The 18569-nt window shown below is 31.4% G+C and overlaps 1 long non-coding RNA gene across 2 annotated transcripts in view; it reads left to right on the top strand.

Moving 5' to 3' along the window:
• Positions 1-18569, top strand: part of LOC140664171 (uncharacterized) — a 156898-nt gene that overhangs the window by 88656 nt on the left and 49673 nt on the right. For both annotated transcript variants that reach the window (XR_012046411.1, XR_012046410.1), the window contains exon 3: positions 15777-15823. This is a non-coding gene — a long non-coding RNA (uncharacterized lncRNA). The remainder of the gene's footprint in view (positions 1-15776; positions 15824-18569) is intronic.

Below are 18569 nucleotides of genomic sequence, written 5' to 3'. Positions count from 1 at the left end.
ATAATCGACTTGTCAGATGTGTTCTCTCGCCGAGCTAAGCTCTCTACGTCTCTTATCTTTCGGTCGAATTGTCGGCATTCGGCACTTGTCCGTAATATATTCGCATCGATCATGGATGCCCGAAAAAAAATGAACATAAGGTGATATTATATGTGGGCCGTTATGATCTTATACAACTATACAAAAGTCCATTTTTTCTCGAATGTTCGGAAATTCAAATACAGATTTATGAGCGCCTATCATTATTTAGTAAACGGTCTAAAGAAGTCGCTTGCAATAAATCCAGACTCGCTGCGGAAGTAGTCGCTCTCTCTAATGCGACAAGAAGACTGACGCCTTTACGCGCGGATACACCCCATCATTTTTCTCCGCAGATATGAAAGATGACGTTAGTCTCTCGACGATCGTCTACGGCAATAATTATCCAGAAAGCGAAAAACATCTCGGGTATAAATTTTCAAACGAGCAAACGTTACAATAAATTAACCGAGCAATAAAAAACTTAGAGAAAGAGGGATATAAAAATAAAGATTATTTAATTTAATTAAATTGAATGCGATTGATATTGCAATGAGTATTAACCTTTTTATCTGATCAAAGTGGTAGATAAGCCACTTTTGTTGATAAATAGTTGCTTGGAAAAACTCGTAATTTACATTATGAATCTCTACTTGTTTTTTCAAAATTTATAATTAATGCGATCGATAAAAGATAATACTTTTAAAATAAAAGTTTACTTATATATTATAATACGTTTTGTTTTTAATATACGAATAGCTTAAGATGAAGGTAGATTCTAAATAATTCATGAATTCTAGAATCTTAGATTTATCGAAGAAAGAGAGAGAGTTCTATCATTTACGCGACGCTAGCAGATTTATAAAATCTCCACTCTAGGAAAATCGACGTCTCGTCGATAATCTTCTCGAACGTCCTGATGCACACAGTGCAGTATACACTCGCTTAAAACTGTCTTTGTAAAATTCCAACGCGCAATAAGAGCTCGGCAAAGAACTCGACGGTTTATTACGTTCATTGTGACACGTTATTGCATTCCCAGTTAATGGGAGATAAGGCTACTTAAGACAGAGTTAGTTACAACATTGTATCGCCGCATTCATATCCACGCGAATGCCCCTCAATGGCGACGACGCCCGCGATAGCTTTACTCCAAAGAATCGGATTTCCCGTAATACTGCACAGCGAGCGCATCGTTGTCGCATCATGTTAATAAAAGATAAGAATGCTAGGTATCGAACATGTACAGAAGCGTTACGGAAGGAAGGAAGGTCTACGACGCAGTATCTCGCCATACGTTTTATCAGTCACGGTTCACTTCTCTCAGCATTCCGAGATTCGATCCGATTCATCTCCCGAAGTAACGAAAGAAAGTGGCTCGATCCTGAATCGGAACTGGGCTCCTAACGAATGAAAAGAAACGCCATCCTGACAGAGCGACGTTACCGTAGATTTTGATGGATGAATCAATTGCATCGCCAAAGCTCTTTATAGTCTTGACCAAAAGGTTGTACAAGTATAGTTGAAGAATCAACTTAATGATTTATGATAAAAATTAAGTTGGGGTCAGTAAATACTCATGAAATAAAAATGTATCTTCTATTGGAAAATTATAGATTATTTCAACAGATTTGTTAAAGAAAAATCAAAAAGTTTGTTAAAAAAATTAACTAAAAAGAATTGTTAAATACTGCGACAGAATATACGTCATCCTCTGTATAATTTCTATAAAACATGGTTCTAAATTACATGTATGTCGAAAGAGATAGAAGAACAGCTTAATAATGGCATAAAGATGATAATGTGTAACCAAGAAAAAGCTCGCAAGCTACAGAGAGCTGAACACAATTTGTCTTCTAATATAAGGTAAGCGTTTTCCCGCCGGCCTTCTTTTCTGTTTGTTCCTCCTTTGTCGCGCTTCGTTTATTCGGGATAGATGAAAAGGTCGAACAAAGCAACGTCATAGTTGTTGTGCATACTTTTTGTCGCTTTCACGTGACAGTTTGAGTAAACGTAGTAGATATAAGCAACGATGACGTAAACTCGCGCAATTCGCGTTCTATACATATATATATCGTCGTCGGTCGGAACGAAGGAAATAAACATCGCACAGACCAGAATACAACGAATACGCGCCGAAGCAAAGAAGGGTGGAGGGTAGAGACAGGTGACGAGATTTAATATTCGTGTCTTTGCTGGGAGAGACTCGGGGGAGAATTGCACGTACTGTTCCGACAGTTCAGTTTCTCGGGGCAGAAGAATTTATCACCCGCGCGTGTACGACCCGACGATGATTGATTTCTCGTCTGGCCTCGACTCGGCTAATCGGCACGCTCGCGGATTATTACGTCCCATATCCTGCAAGCGTAGGCTACTTCTCGAGATATTGGTTTTCAATTTGGCGCGGCTTGTTCTCTCCTCTCTAGGAGAGAGAACAACTCGTGCCGTGACTTTTCTCGCGTTCGACTAGAGCAAAGTTAAATGCTGTGGACGGATGTTTTAAAATCCATGGAGGTTCCGAATGTTACATCGCAATACATGTGTGTAATTGTTTACTTTAATCCTTGAATATATTTTCTGAAAATTGATACAGCTTTTAATACAAAGAAATGTGTAATCACGATATCGACAGTATCAGTTTAAATCCATATTTTATTTTAATAAGATGAGAATTAAAGTTGTAACTTTTTCAATAAATCGTTTAATAAAAAGTTATTTGACGCACGAATGTTTAAATGTTTTTGTTCGCAATATATATATTAAAGATCTAATTTATTGCAAATTATTTACATACATTTGCTGGATATAAAACCTGTGGCGCTACTATTTTGAACGATATAATTTCTTTTCATATATAAACTATTGTGATGCTATATCGATAAAAGGTAATATCTTATTGTTAGCACAAATTGTAAAAGTAACAACTGCAATATTAATATAATAGACAAATAAATATTATAAAGTGTTATATAATAGATTGATAAACTATTAAAACTGATATTTTACATGCAACAAAATGATATTTTTCACGGCATTAAATATAATATTAAAATATTATAAATGAAATAACTATATCAATTACTAATAATTATAATGATAATAATCTCTTTATGAAATTGCAATGAAAATTTGAATTTCCTTGATGTAACTAACAACTTTATTTTTTGCTATGCTTTTAGCTCTTGAATAACTTAAAATGAGATATTTTTATCTAACACAATGCAGCTTATTATTCAGTTTCCATCATGGCTTGCTTGAAAATCTAGCTCCATTTGGATTTTCCAACTTGTGCTGCTTAACTAGTTAATGCAGTTAAGCTGTCTAGTTTTTCGGATAATCTTATATTAGCATAGTAATATCGATTGCAAGATTTTTGAACAATTAAAAGCATATTAAGACATTAACTTACTTTTTATTATAATAATATATCTTTAATATTATTGTATTTCTAATTTTTATTATCTTATTTATAATTATTAATAATTATTATTAAAAGAATGATTTTTAAAACCATATATATATATATATATATATACATATAAAACTGCATAATATGTTTAATATGTACTGTATGAAAAAATTCTAATATCTAGTATTATAGTACACGATTATGTATTATTGTATTACGATCTATAAACTTTTATTCATTCATCTGCGAATTCAACGGAAACGAGATAAAACAACTTTTGTGCTTTGCATGATAAATTCTCGTTTGTGGCCGTGGTAGAATTTCGCCCCCAGTTGCCTTTTGATTTAAGCATTTACTCAGCATACTCTCACAGACATACAGCTTTGCAACAATGCGTGGCTAGCAATTACTATGAAATTCTGAGAATTCTACAAACTTAAGTTAAGCAGGAAATGAATTTTATACAATAAAAAGAAAATTTGAGAAATTAATTGTATTTAAATAAATAAATTGTACTGATTTGCACTATTAATCTATTAAAAAATTCAAACTTCCGCATCGTTTCTTTATTTTATTCTAGCTAGAAAACCAGTATTTAGAATAAAAAATAAAATTTATAAATGACATCATAGTATAATATAAATATATTTAGGACAAATTTGGACATCCTAATCCAGAATTTGAGAATGTTATATCTGCAAAAATCTCAAAAAATTTCTCTATGTGGAACATTGTCAATTATTTATTTTATGTACAATATAATAAAGTAGTTTAAGTAATATTTTTATTCTTTTCCCAGATATATTTATTTGCGTTGTCTTAAACCATTTATTCTACTTACCTCAGAAAAAATGGATTTATATGATCATATATGTGGGGATTTAATAATAAAAATAGGGATTTAATAACAGTTATATTTTGAACGTGTTATTGTTTTTCTTTCCCTTTTTCTTTCGCATGTGTTGTTGGCGAACCGGAAGTCGATCTCAAGACAAAAAGATTCCGGGCAAATATGAATTAAAAAATGTTAGACGAAAGACGAAAGTAGTACGAAATAACGATTGTGACGAGCAACGGCGATTAATTAGTTTTGTACTTTCGCAAGCCTTTTGCCTGTACTGAAACTCTGAAAAATCTATAAATATACACATTCTTTAAATATACAAACTATTTATTGATATTAAAATTGAATTTACATTCTCATTATCCCACATACATATATAATTAAATTCGAAATTTGACACATCTGGTTATATGTAACATGATTTGTTCATATATAATTAAAGCTAAAGTTTGACGTGATATGATCTGACCATATGTAATATTCGAAATTTAGCGTAACTAGATCTGTCTTCATATACATACAATCAGATCTAGTCAAATATGATTATATAAAGATATGATCATATAAAATTATGTATGTTAGATCTTTTTATATCTAATTATATATATTTATGACCATATTATACCTATTTTTTCTTGAAATGGTTTACACGTAAATTATTTACTTATATTACATATAGGGTGTCTACTTCCTGAAAAAACATGGAACCGGGAATATTCAGAGATTTTTCTTTGTATCCGGAAAAATAAAGAAGTCTAGAATTTTATTGGTATTCAGGGAATTTTTTCGAAAATTCTTTTTTTGATAATTTTGCTTATTATCTTGTAAATAGTCAGCCGTGTATGTGAAACTAGTGTCTCATTTTGTAGAAACTCATTAATTGTTAAGTTTTGGCTTTATTTTTGATAGTTCTAGATAAGGTTAAACATACAAATAATTCTGAGTATTAAACAAAAAAATGATTCGAGACAAACTGATTGTTAGATGTCAAGTTTACTGCATCTTGCTTTGTTGGTTGACAATTTTTTAAACATTTCTTATCAGATTTTAACCACTTGAAAATTCTATGATAGTTTTATAAAAAGTTTTATGTAAAAATTAAAGTTCAATCAAGTTCTGTGTAAAAATTATTAGAATATTATTTAAACAATTAAATTGTTCGAGATACTGGATATATAAGTATTGAGACGCTTCTATCTTTGCTCGTCTATAATAAATTAATTGTGCATATGTATGTACAGAAGGCATCATTAATGCCTTTACAAATGAATTTGTGCACATATCAATACATTTATATATTTTGTATATATATATATATATATATATATATATATATATATATATATATATATATGGAAAATACGTGTTCCAATATGCGCATAAATTTATGTATAAAGGCATTAATGACCCTTTCTGTACAAACTATAAAAATGATAAATTATATATTTGTTGTATTGTTTGTTAACGATTATTTGTTTATCAAAATATTTGAATAATACGACATGTAAGTGAGGACGAATCGACATAGATTTTCTGATTATCAATAAACGTATAGAAATCTGGAGTGTCGTGCAAAGTGTCGCCAAAGTGTTGTTTCGTGAAAGCTTATAAAGATGCATCAACGAAGAATTAGGAGAAGATGAGTGGACTTGGGATCGGACTTTGTGGGTGCAATCAGATAACTAATTACGTATGAGGTAATTTATTACATATTATTTGCGGAATTAATTTTTTGTCGCAGTTATCGCATAGCATATTTCATGCAATTCTATTTGAATATGTGTGAAACTGGCATCTCGCTTCGTGGAAACTCATTAATTAAGTTGAGAGTTCTAATTTTATTTTTAATAATTCTAGAATTTTTTATATATAGATAAAACAAATAGTGTTGGCCATTAAAAGAATAGGCCGGGAAAAAATCGGGACGTAAAGTCGAGAATTATGGAAATAAGACTAATGTCTCATCTAGATATTTATACGTTTGACATTCCGGGAGATCTATTTTTGTAATATGTTTCATAAATAATAATTTTGATATAGATAACTCTCTCTTTCTATATATATATATCTGTTTCTTTCTAGAAATTAAAAGTAACTGCAGAATAACGACGAATAACACCTCATCAATCGATAGAATTATCGAAATATAATCAGCGTTTAATTTGGCAATTTAATTTGTTTAATATTCTAATAATTTTTACGCATTTTGCACATTTTTAAGTATTGTGAAACTCCTAAGCGCTTAAAGTCTGATAAGAAATGCTTAAAAAATCTTCGGCAGATAAAATAAAACAACGTGAATCTGACATTTCAGTTTGTCCTGTATAAATATATATATATATATATACTTCCTTTATATTTGTCTTTTCGTAAGAACTTGTCAAATATCCCTTCCGCTATAAGATCAGATTTAGGGTCTTAATGTGGGTCGCGCTGAGGGACAAACTAAGGCAGTAACATCCTTCGCAATAAACTTTAACAAATCAGATGGGACAGATACGCGGCAACGAATTTATAAAAACACCGACGAATAATGAGCGAGTCATCTTGACACGAAAGGAAGAAAGGCCAAAGCAAATGTTACGAGCGACAGTTACTTTGGGTCTAAAAGCTATCGTAACTTCCGTCGTCATTCAGCCTGGCGGTTTTGGACCACCAGCCAGCCGAGATGTGTGTCGTTATAGCTTCCTTTCCATTTTCGATCGGGTTTTACAACGCGGCCGTACCACTTCGGCTTCTACTTCGCGAACTACTCCTGCAGTAATGGCGACGCCGTGCAGAATTCGAGAGAGGTTGGATCAAAGATCTAAACGTGCGGAGAAAATCGTACAGGGAAACCGAGCGAGAATTCTCTGGCTATTTGTGAAGCAAGATGTAACTGAAATTCAAGAGTTAGTGTATTTCGCTAGCAAAAGTGCACGAAGGATTCTAGGGGGAAATGCGATATTAATCTTCTCACGTGGAACACATTGCTTCGTACTGTTTCATCGTGATCCGTTGCTTATTATTTGCCGCACATTATCGACATTTTTCAAATAACCATAAGCGTGCACATTATTATACGGAATTATCTGATATCAAAAACTAGGTCGCAAAAGCCTAATAATAGGTATTACTAAATTTTTGTGGAAAGAAAGCATATTCATAATTTACAGATAGGAAAAGATTGATAGATACATTTGAAACAATCTCTTTGTTTCCTGAATATTTTTTTCTTTTTTTTTTCAGATAGACAGATAGACAATTTTGTCGAGTAGCAGTGATTCTACATTCATGTGTAAAAGCATTTCATTTGAAATACACAAGAGATCCATATTGTAAATATCGAAATATAAAATATATTTTAAATATTAAAATAATTGTCGCTCATCAATCAATGTGCACAAAGACAAAGTTAATTTAATAATATTTAACCATATTTTTTATATGATTATTTAGAGACACAGAATAGTCTTTTTCATATTGGACATTTGAAATACAGTCTTATGTAAATAAAGAGCTGCGAAACGCACGCTTTTTACGCTGTAAAATCATAATCTGCTAAATGGTCGGAAGGGAAAAATGAAACGAGGTAGAAAAATAATAGGAGCGAATTGATTCGAATTAAATTCGAGGCGGACGACGGCGCGCTATGTAATCTCGTTAAACTTCCGTACTGTGCGAATTAGCGAAAAGTCCAAAGGGGATGACGGTAGTCAGCCATTAACTCGCCCCCGCGTAACCCCGGCCGACAGAGTATCCCGCGACGACGATAAGATCAAGTTATTTACAAGCTCCATCGCGTAACGACCAGTGCAAATGCACCGGTTGATCGTCGGCTGCTTAAGCAAGTATAACGTGGGTCTAGAGTAAACATCATTGCGGAGAGCGGGAACATAAAAGGGCTGTCCGTCAGGGTTGGCCGTCGTCGCTTAGTTTACTTGCGGCGATCGCTTTCATCGTCCTTGCCTCCGTGATTCGCATTCGATTATATTTATCGAGATCGTGTCCATTGGCGTAATCCCACCGGACGCACGGACGAAGAAGCGTTTTAAATGATAAAAATGAGTTATCGATCCGAAAGTATTTTCGCCCACGGCGTAAACGCGCGAGTTCGCACGGTCTATGGGGAAATAACAAGCCAAGAGCGTAGCGCGCGAGTGGGTCTGGGAAATTTACGGGGTCGGAAAAACTGAAAATTAGTTTTATGAAAAAGGAAGTACAGAGGAAAAGAACAGCTACATTGTTATAGCTACATGTACATACGTGTTCTTCTTTGTGTTGTTTTGGGATTTCTACGCGAAACAGAAAATTAACATCGGATATAACAGTCGTAAACATAACTGAGTTCACGAAACAGATCCCATGAGTCGCGTGATCGCACTATAAACACGACAGAAACATAGCGGTTAAGGAATAAATGGCATTCGTGGATGATGCTACTATTGCTTGAGAATGCATTTCTGGGCTTCTCGATGCGTCGTCGTCTAGCACAAACTGCATCGTACTTATCCTTAAGGATTTACATTCGCGACTACACACGTCTACGTTTTCCGTGAAAACGTCTTCCGAATATAGAAGGTTCATCTGCACACAATTTGCAAATTGCAGGCGAAATATTGAAATTCCCGTTTGCACGCGCTGGGAATTTTAATATACAAAGAAAAATTTTAATTCAAAAACAGAGTAGGAGTGAGATAGCTATGTAATGTTACGTCTCACTCACATTTATCTTTTCGTGCGCTTTGACTTTTTCCATTCCCGTGGCAAAGTAGCAGATTGAAATGCGCATTATTAACAGCTACTTGAAGTGTCTCAAACATTATTCTTCCCCGTGGCGATTTCACAATGTTGCTTTATCTTCCTAGGTCGTTGCGAGTCCTTGGGTCAGAAAGAAAACCCCACTGTTGTGAAATATTTAACTTTTATTACACTGTAGGTACCATTAAACAGGTAACGGAAATAATCTTCGATCGCGCTAAAAAAGAATGTCATAAATAATGCAGTGTCTACGGAAGTAATCTTTGAGCTTCGATTTCAACATCGGTAAAATTGCAATTATTTATTGATAAGAAATTTCTCAGGTATTACAGAAGATATTTCTCGAAAAGAATATTCTTTCTCGCGCGCGGCGAATCGAGATATTGTTGTATTATTTTTTTATCCTATTTCAAAAGCAACGTTTTTATTGTTCTTATTGTAAATTCTTATTGTTCACACATACAGATATAGTTAAATTCTTATAATTCTCAATGTTCTTAGATTAATAACATAGTAATAATCACTGCGTTATTTTAAAAAATAAACAATTTCAGGAATCATAAATTATGTATCTACAACAATTAATTTTTTAAATATTACAGTTAAAAGAATATTTACACGAATGTGTAAAGAAATGCTTATCTAAAATGAGAAAAATTTTTATATGATTTAATATTGAAGAAAATAAGAATCACAGTTTTGATATTCACAAAAAAAAAAAAAAAAAAAAAATAGGAAAAGACAGTTTTCTGACTAATTTTATGGTTATTGTATAATTTTCAAATCAGTCAATGTAAGATTGTCTTTTATAGAGCAATATAACTCCAGTTTACAATAATCCATGGATTTTAATCTTACAGTCAGTATACGTCAAATGGCCGTTGCTTATCGACCATTGTCTTATTAGATATTGCATGCTTCTAAAAGCTTTTTCTTTTACTCGTTTCGTGACACTAAATTGCTTTTATTATTGCAATCTTGACTTATCTTACGATATCATTTAATATGCTCAATGGCGCAAAAAAGATATTAGTAGTGCAAAAGAGCTGCAAAAAAATGTTTAAATTAAATTCATATTTAATCTCCATTAACTTTAATAATTCGGAGCGGGATAGAATCAAATTGAAAAATGCAATATCGATGATCAGACAGTAATTTACTTTGTCAAATTATAATTATGGGTAGAAAATTTGGGTCGGTTCAATTTTCGTTATTATGCACAAAAATCGGTAATAGATTAGGAATAATTTAGATGTACTTATATTTAAAACATTTAATACGCACTATGAAATTTACGGAATCAAAAACATGAAGTATTTTAAAAAGAATTATCTGATAGCTTTCCTGTAAACACTCTAATTAATATATTGCATTTTTCACTTAATAATTTAATACCTAACTTTTTTTGTTAGTGCAACTCTCATTAATTCATAAATTTACCTTTCATCATCGATCGGATGAATAAAAGGAAAGGAAAGACTTCTCGCATAAATGCAAATTAAAAATTCTTTTTCCCAAGTTGAAACTATATATTCTATTTTTACTCATTGAATTCAACCGATCCACGTTTGATATATAACGATAACGAAAGACGAACAGAGAAAAGCGATGTGGCCGGAGAAATCGAATCTATTTTTAAGTGAGAAACGCGCGAATGACTCTTCCGGAAAGAATAAAAGGTAAAGAGAGGGATAGAAAAAAGAACGGGATGAAGAGAAAGCAAAGAATACGCGGAAGGAACAAGAGAAAAGGAATAAAACTCGGAAGGAATAAAACCCCTGACAGAACAGAAAATGAAGTAAACGAAAGAAAAAACAGTATTTATTTAAAATTAAGATGAGAGAGTATAAAAAAAAAAAGTGCGAAACTGCGCGAAAATTTAGCGAGTTATTTTATGTAGGTTCCTCTCTATATCTTAATGTGAAAAATAATTTTCTCTTTAATGATTTTCAGACGATAATTTACATATTTAAAAGGACCATCATCCGATTGGGTGCAAAAAGCAATAAGAACTGTGTTCCAATTAGTGATATAATACTGACTCTTTGCCACTATCTATATAATTACAAGAAAGTAGCCAAGTATTTACATAACTGAGATCATTGATTCTTGAATAACGAGGAAAGACTGAAATAAAATTCTTTTAATTAAATTCTTCGTCTATTCGAGGTCGTTGCATTATTTCCATAGCATCATTTGCGATAAAATTTTCAAGAGGTACGTGTAACAACGTGTGCATATTTATAATAAAAATTATATCCAATATATTATTTTTGTACAACATGCTCTTGCTCCAATTTCACTCAAAAATGTTATTCAAGAAGTACCAATATTGATCAAAAGCTTACATAATGTAGAAAATTAGTTTAATCTAGGACTAGGAGGACTAGGAGGATTAAAGCGTTGTAGTTACTAACGCGAAAGTTACCGTAATCCACATAATTAACATAATTAATATTATATTATACCATTAATTATTAAATATTTAAATAATAAATATTTTTTTAAATAAATAAATAATTATTTTTTCCGCATATAATTACCAAAAGTGTTATAATAAAATATGTATATTTTACATAAATATAAGTTATCTATGCTTAAAATATGATTGTATTTATATTGTATGTTGAATTACATTTTTTATTGACTTATATTAATATTAATTTAACTTTAATCCTCCTTCCCAGTGAAAATTTATTGGAAAAGCTTTTACACTAATAAACAATTATTGACAGTTTATAATAACACTAACAACTATAGTAGTTGAGAGCCAGACGTTAAATAAAACGCAAATTCTTTCTTTTTAATTTGCCTTTATTGATACTTCAGTTTCATCACGTTTTGGTTTCTGTTTTGGATTATCATCAGCAAGTGATACCTTTAAGTTAAAAATCACATACGCATTTTTATTCAAATCAGAGAGTGAAACGTACGGAAATGTCAATAAAAACAAACAGAAAAAATTTGCTCTTTATTTAAGTTTAGTCCGATTGACATTACACATCAGAGTCTCTAATTTGATTTGAATTTATTTTAACAATTATTATTAATACTCTTAACATAAAATTCCAATTAATTGTGGAAAAGCCAAAAATATCAATACCAAAATAATATATATTTGCAAGTTCTAATTAACATTTAAAACATTGTAACATATATAAAAAAAAGTATCAAAGAGCTTTGAAAGTCTGTCCATTTTACAGAATTAGAGTGAAATAATGTCTTCATCTGGAAGATTGGACTGTCGCGACGTGAATTCGACGCGTCGTAAAAGTTAGATGTCGACCATGAGACGAATCGAAAATGTGGTCCCGGATGGCGGCAACGATTTTTAATAAAATCTTTCTCGTTCGGGCACTCGCGCGTACACTCGCCCTTCTTTCCTTTTCTCGATTTCTCTGTTCGCCTACGCGACTTGTCGTCGCGAAACGTTTAACCCCGTCTCGCACGTATACTTCGCGAAATTGTAAAGCCATTGCGCCTACTCGGTGCTAAAGTGTAAAGTATCGATCGTGCGCGTATGTGTCGATGCGAAAACGATATAAATCTGGGTGGGAATAAAACAGCGCGTATCGTTCCTGTATCGCGATTATTACATATTTTTGTCGATATATCTTCTTGTCTACGACGTGCTGCTAAATCGCGTTTACTGCATACGTTACACGTTGTGTCTCTTCTGCGCGATATGTTTCCAAGCGTTTAAAACTTCGCATCGCACATATGTATGTACTTACTTTTGAAGAAAAACGGAAACAACACAATTATTTATCGCGCTTACTGTCTGCATTGCGCGAAGAAATTTATAGATGTATGCAAAATCATTCGTTGCAATTTAAAAAAATTTAATGGTATAACAATGACCATTTTTATGTTTTTTTTTTTCTCCAGAAAAATGGTTCATAAAAGTACCAGAAAAGTAAAATTGCACTTTTTTTTGAAAAAAAAAATTGTTAATTGAACTTGTATAAATCGATTCTTTTAGACAATTTACGCCGAAAAATATAAAGATAAGATATTCGAAAAATAAAGCAAGATATTTTTAGTTTGTCATTCTTTGAAAAGGCTATATTATTAAGGAAGTTATATTATTAAAGAGATGTTTAAATAATATATCCATCGTGACATAATAAATATTTTTTATATCATTATAGTTTCTATAACAGTATCAAGGTGTTATACTGTAATAAAATTTCATTCTTTTGATAAACGACATCATTTAACTGTATCGCGATGATAAGCCTTTATCAAAACGTATATTTTTCGCGAATTATTCATTTATTACTTCAAATAAGAATTGAAGCAAGAAGATAAGAATATAATTTGCGATCTTTATGGCTAATATCTATTTTTCTAACAATTATTTAAAATTAAAAATATATTTCGTTGAGTGCTTTATTGTCTAATTTTTTAACGATCTAAATATAATTTGGATTAAGAACGTATAATAAGAAATATACAAGAATAAGGTGAATGATTAACGCAAGACTCCAATAATATATCAATTGATATTAATACTTAATAAATAATCTATAATTTAAGAAGCACAGTATATTTCGTGTATATATCATACAATTTTGTAATATAAAATATTTCGGCAGTGAGAGAGAATATTAACTGCAACACGTCGTTCGACCTTGGCAGCCGGCGTCCGGACTCTGTAATGTTTATATACGCTATATAAGCTCTGTTTCGTGTCGGTCTTGTTATCATTCGCGCGGAGACATTCGAGCAAAATAGTACGAGACGTTCCGTACATCGTCAAATTCCTTTTTGAAACGTGATCGCGACAAATATCGGGAAATAAAATTTGCTATCATCTACATCATCTCTTACTAACCATTACAATTGACGATTAATTAACTTTCGATATAAAGCGTAACATGACAAAACATAAAAAATTAACTTACGATAATAAAGCTTTATCGAAGCGTATATTCTGCGCGATTATTTATTACTTCAAAGAGGAGTAGAAGCAACAAAGGTAAAAATTATAAATTATGTTTGGTTGTAAACTTTACAGATAATAATTATTTCTTTAATATGCTTATTGTAGAATTAAATATGTTTTCCGATCGTTGCTTTATCGTTTGATTTTTCGACGATTTAAATATAATTTGAATTGAGAACGCAGTACAATATGTACGCGAATCGGAAAATGGAATAATTAATATGATGAAAGGCATCATGATACACTAAATTGTTTAAAAAATGTATCTGTAATTTAAAAAGAACATATATTCGTGTATATATATATTTTATAGTACGTAAAATATTTCGGCAACGAGACAAAATTAATATTAATATGGTATTCGGCTTTGACGGCATACATGCGCTGTTATTTACGATCACTATTTGCACGACAACAGTCGATTAGTAAAATAGTAGTACGAGACTATACTCCGCGTATATTGTCAAAATCTTTTTCTGACGATCGCGTCAGATATTGGGAAATATAATTCACTACAATTAATGATGAATTAACTTTTATAAATGACACCAAACTATCGTGACAATAGGTTTTTATTGAACTATTTAAATATAATGATATTAAAATTAAAAATTATATAAAATCTTGTTATAAAAATTAATTGTTTCTTAAATTATAAAAAATTAGAAAATTGTTTTGCTGCAATTCTTATGATCCTTAACAATAATTTTTCTCACAATGCTTAGAGATTGAAATATATTTTGTTTCATGGTTTAAATTTTTTGTCGTAAATGTGTAATTTGTCATTCGAATTAAAATCATGTAATAAGACACAAATTGTAAGTTCAATTAAAGTAATTAAATTAAATGCTTTAAAATAATGGAAAACAGTAATATATTTCTCTCAATCGTTTATTTAATAATTAATTTAAAATTTGAAAGTAACAATGTTTAAACAATGTTCAGCGCTTATTTCTTACATATTGTTGTTTATCGTGGCATTCATTTAATTGAGATCTCATCGTCATGTGAACAGTCGACAAATCTAATTATATTTTTAAATATAATAATCCATGAATATTTATTTTTTATTTTTGCTTGTATGTTTACTTATATTTACTTATATTAAAATGCAATATAAGTACAATTTCTCAATTATAAATTAAATTACAAATTGCATTAAAATTGCAAAAAGTTAAATAATATAACCTCTCCTAATGAGTACCTTGACGTTGATGAAAGAGTTCAGTACAGTTTGGAAGATTTATTCTGAAAGAGAATTTAAGTTTCCAAAACATAGTCGTTACTATTCCAACAGTTGCCTCGAAATGTAATTCTGAAAATGGGATATTCGTGATCGTAAAATTTGAGAGTACCGAGTAAAGTGTCACACATCTGTTTTTATCTTGCCACGTAATAAACTATAATGAAATGTATAAACTTTTCGCGAATTAACTGTATATGAACTATAATGAACTTTTTGCAAATAAATGTAACATGCTGACAATTTGAGAAGAAGAGGAGGAAATTTAAAAGAACAGCGAAAAAAGAACAACTTTAGAGTGAATAATTTATCAATTATATATTAATTTTTATTAACCGCGTACAGATATTAATTTGATTTGTTTATTTTAACAACAATTAATTTAAACAATACTAAACAAGTCAATATTTTTAAAAAATAGTAATTTTACCAAATTTAAAATTAAAATTTTATTAAATATCTGCTTATTATTGTATGTATCGTATAAAATTTGATACATATGATAATAATTTTTTGAAATATTAATTTTTTTTAACACTGTTATAACTTGAACCTTTATATTTGTATGTTATAGATCTACGCAACTTTAATGCAGTCAACTCTGCTGTTGTACACCGATCGGTGAGTGACAATATTTTATTTTATTTTGAAGGGATCTATGAAAAATATATTTCAAATGATGTGCCCGTATGTGGACATGTATTCTATTAGCAACTATAGATAAATGTATAACATATCATAGATTTATTATTTTTAAAATGAATGAGAATTAGAACAGATTAAGTTAAATATTTTATCCTGTATATTCTGTAAATTATCAATTTATCATGCTCATAACTAGAGAAAACTGATTATCAGTAAAAAGTCATAAACGAATAATAAATAAAATGATCTATTTCGAATGTCTCACTTGAGATTTGAAAGTGAAATTACATATACGATTACGGACAGCGAAATACGGATTTTGTAGACAAATATGAATGTAAATACAAATTCATGGCTCACGCTAATAAAATTTGTCCATCATTTTCAAACATTCATAATTTAATATAACATTTATATTGTATAATATAATTCCGAATATTTGCGAAAAAACATGATCAAAGCTTCTTTATTAAAGCGATTAATTTTCGATACAATAATTAAATTTTTCTATATTTCTTTTAGTATAATTTTGATCAAAAAATTATGCAAATAAGTAATATTTTTTAATTAAAATTTGAATGAACATTATCTTTTACGATCTGAACGCGCGCATCTAATGAAGATCATAACCGAGCGTAAATGACCATAAACGTAAAATTTTTACGCTCATCTGTCGGCCATAATAATCAACCGGCAATAGAAGGAGTTTTTCTCTTCATTCTCGATCTCTGACTAAAAGTCAAGCTAGAATAAATGTGGCAAGGTAAAAGATAGGTACTGACCAAAAGAATGAATAACCTTACTTGTACCGATTTATTACTACTTTGTCTGATGGTTCTACAAAGAAATTATCTATAAAGAAATTATCTGCTTGATTGTTCTGTCGCGAGAAAACAATTATAAAACTTTATTATTTTATTTGAAAATAATTAAAGAAATTAATGGGCATTAAAAAGCAATGAGGCTAACAGAACAATCAATAAAGATTTGTAAAAGATTGTACTTAAAAAATTCATCAATAAGTGTTCCATAAAATTAGAGATAAACAATTTTTTTATATCCTTATATAAAGAATAAAAGTCAAATAGGTATCCACTGAAGAATTATTCCACGCAGCTTTTCTTATTCTTATTAGGAGACTTATTGTTAGAAATCGCTTTCAGAAATTAATAAGTCTCATCTATCTGAGACCAGGATTTTTTTGCGTGATAATTGCAACTAAGCATTTTTACTGCGCAAGAAAATTTGCGTCTGAATTGAATCAGAGCCTTTATTTTAAAGAAACGTTCTCGTTATATGCGACGAGTGTCGAATATTTCGCGAGACAGGCATTTTTATCGATTTAGACTGAAGTTCATACATCTCGTACGACCAACACGCGCGTTGTACGATACATAAGATACATGGGAAAAAGCTATAAAGCCTTTCCACGAGGCTCTCGTAGGGCTTTCCCCTTCTCTCTTGGAAACAAGTCGGGCGAAGATGGGTGAGGATCTTAAGCCGGAAAGTTTATCCGACCGAGTAGGTAAGTACACTTCGCATGAAGATAGTGTACGCTTCTCTATCTAAAATATACAGGATCCTAAATCGCGATATTACTAAAGCGATTCCCAAACGCTTCGAATATCGTTTCGAATTCTGCAATTTCTGTCGGCCTGTTCGTACGCCGGCATCGCTCCGGGAATTGTTGCTTGTAAATTATAAATTGACATTTGCGCGTCTCATCTTCTGTGCTGAATGCCCTCTCTTGCTTCATTAACTTATAACGTACCATCAAAAACCTTGTGCAAATCAAAGAAACGTAAATGCTTGCGTTTGCATTTTTCAAGTATGGTTTTAATTTCAAGAATAATTTATGAATTAAACGTGAAAAATTTTAGCAAAAAATAAGAAAAATATTAAAATTAGTTAATGGACTTTTTATCGATCATAATTTTGACGAAACGCCACAATATGTTGGAAAGATAATATCAAATGCGATGATGGATAGCCAAAAATTCGCATACGTGCCTGCTCGATAGGATCGTTAAAGCGAGGCAAAAACGCTGAGGAAGCGAAGTAACGAGGACGAGCAGCTTTAATCATCAATAAAACGTTATACGGGATACATACGTTTTCAACAAGCTGAAATAAATCGAATCATATTTCACCACCTTGCCCTTAAAAAGCTGGAATGCAGGAAGTAAAGAAAAAAGATATCTAAAACAGAAATATGTAAGATGAATTTTATACGAGAAGCTTTCACTCCGATAATCCGATTCGAATCTCGAAGCTATTCTGATAAATTTTAATTTTTCTCACATGTCAACACAGAAAGGTATGAAATAAATATTAGAAATGGTTGCGCCATCACCATACGATGCGTTGTTTGTCGACGAATAATTACAGATTATTACAAAAGATGTCGTCGGTAGAAGCGAGCATCAAAGATCCAAGTGTGATTGAGAGGATTCTTGCTGCTGTTACAGTCGCACAAGTGACATACCGACGAATCGGAATACGCCAGTTTATACTGATTTGCAGTGCATGGGTTACCTAGGAATTTAACTCCTCTGATGGTGTGACTGTTTGTGCAATTAGATGCAACGGGCATTTATGTCGAAATAGTACATCTACCAAAATGCCGCGAATCCCTTCACAATCTTGCTCGATGGTCCTTCAATCAACTATCAGCGAACTCGTCTCTGTGAGTTGAAATCGTCGTTACCATTCGCCATGTGTA

Source organism: Anoplolepis gracilipes, chromosome 3, assembly GCF_047496725.1.
Source record: "Anoplolepis gracilipes chromosome 3, ASM4749672v1, whole genome shotgun sequence".
In the NCBI taxonomy this organism is placed as follows: Eukaryota; Metazoa; Arthropoda; class Insecta; order Hymenoptera; family Formicidae; genus Anoplolepis; species Anoplolepis gracilipes.
The sequence above is the reverse complement of the archived record's forward strand: the minus strand, read 5'-3'. Positions and strand labels throughout refer to the sequence as shown.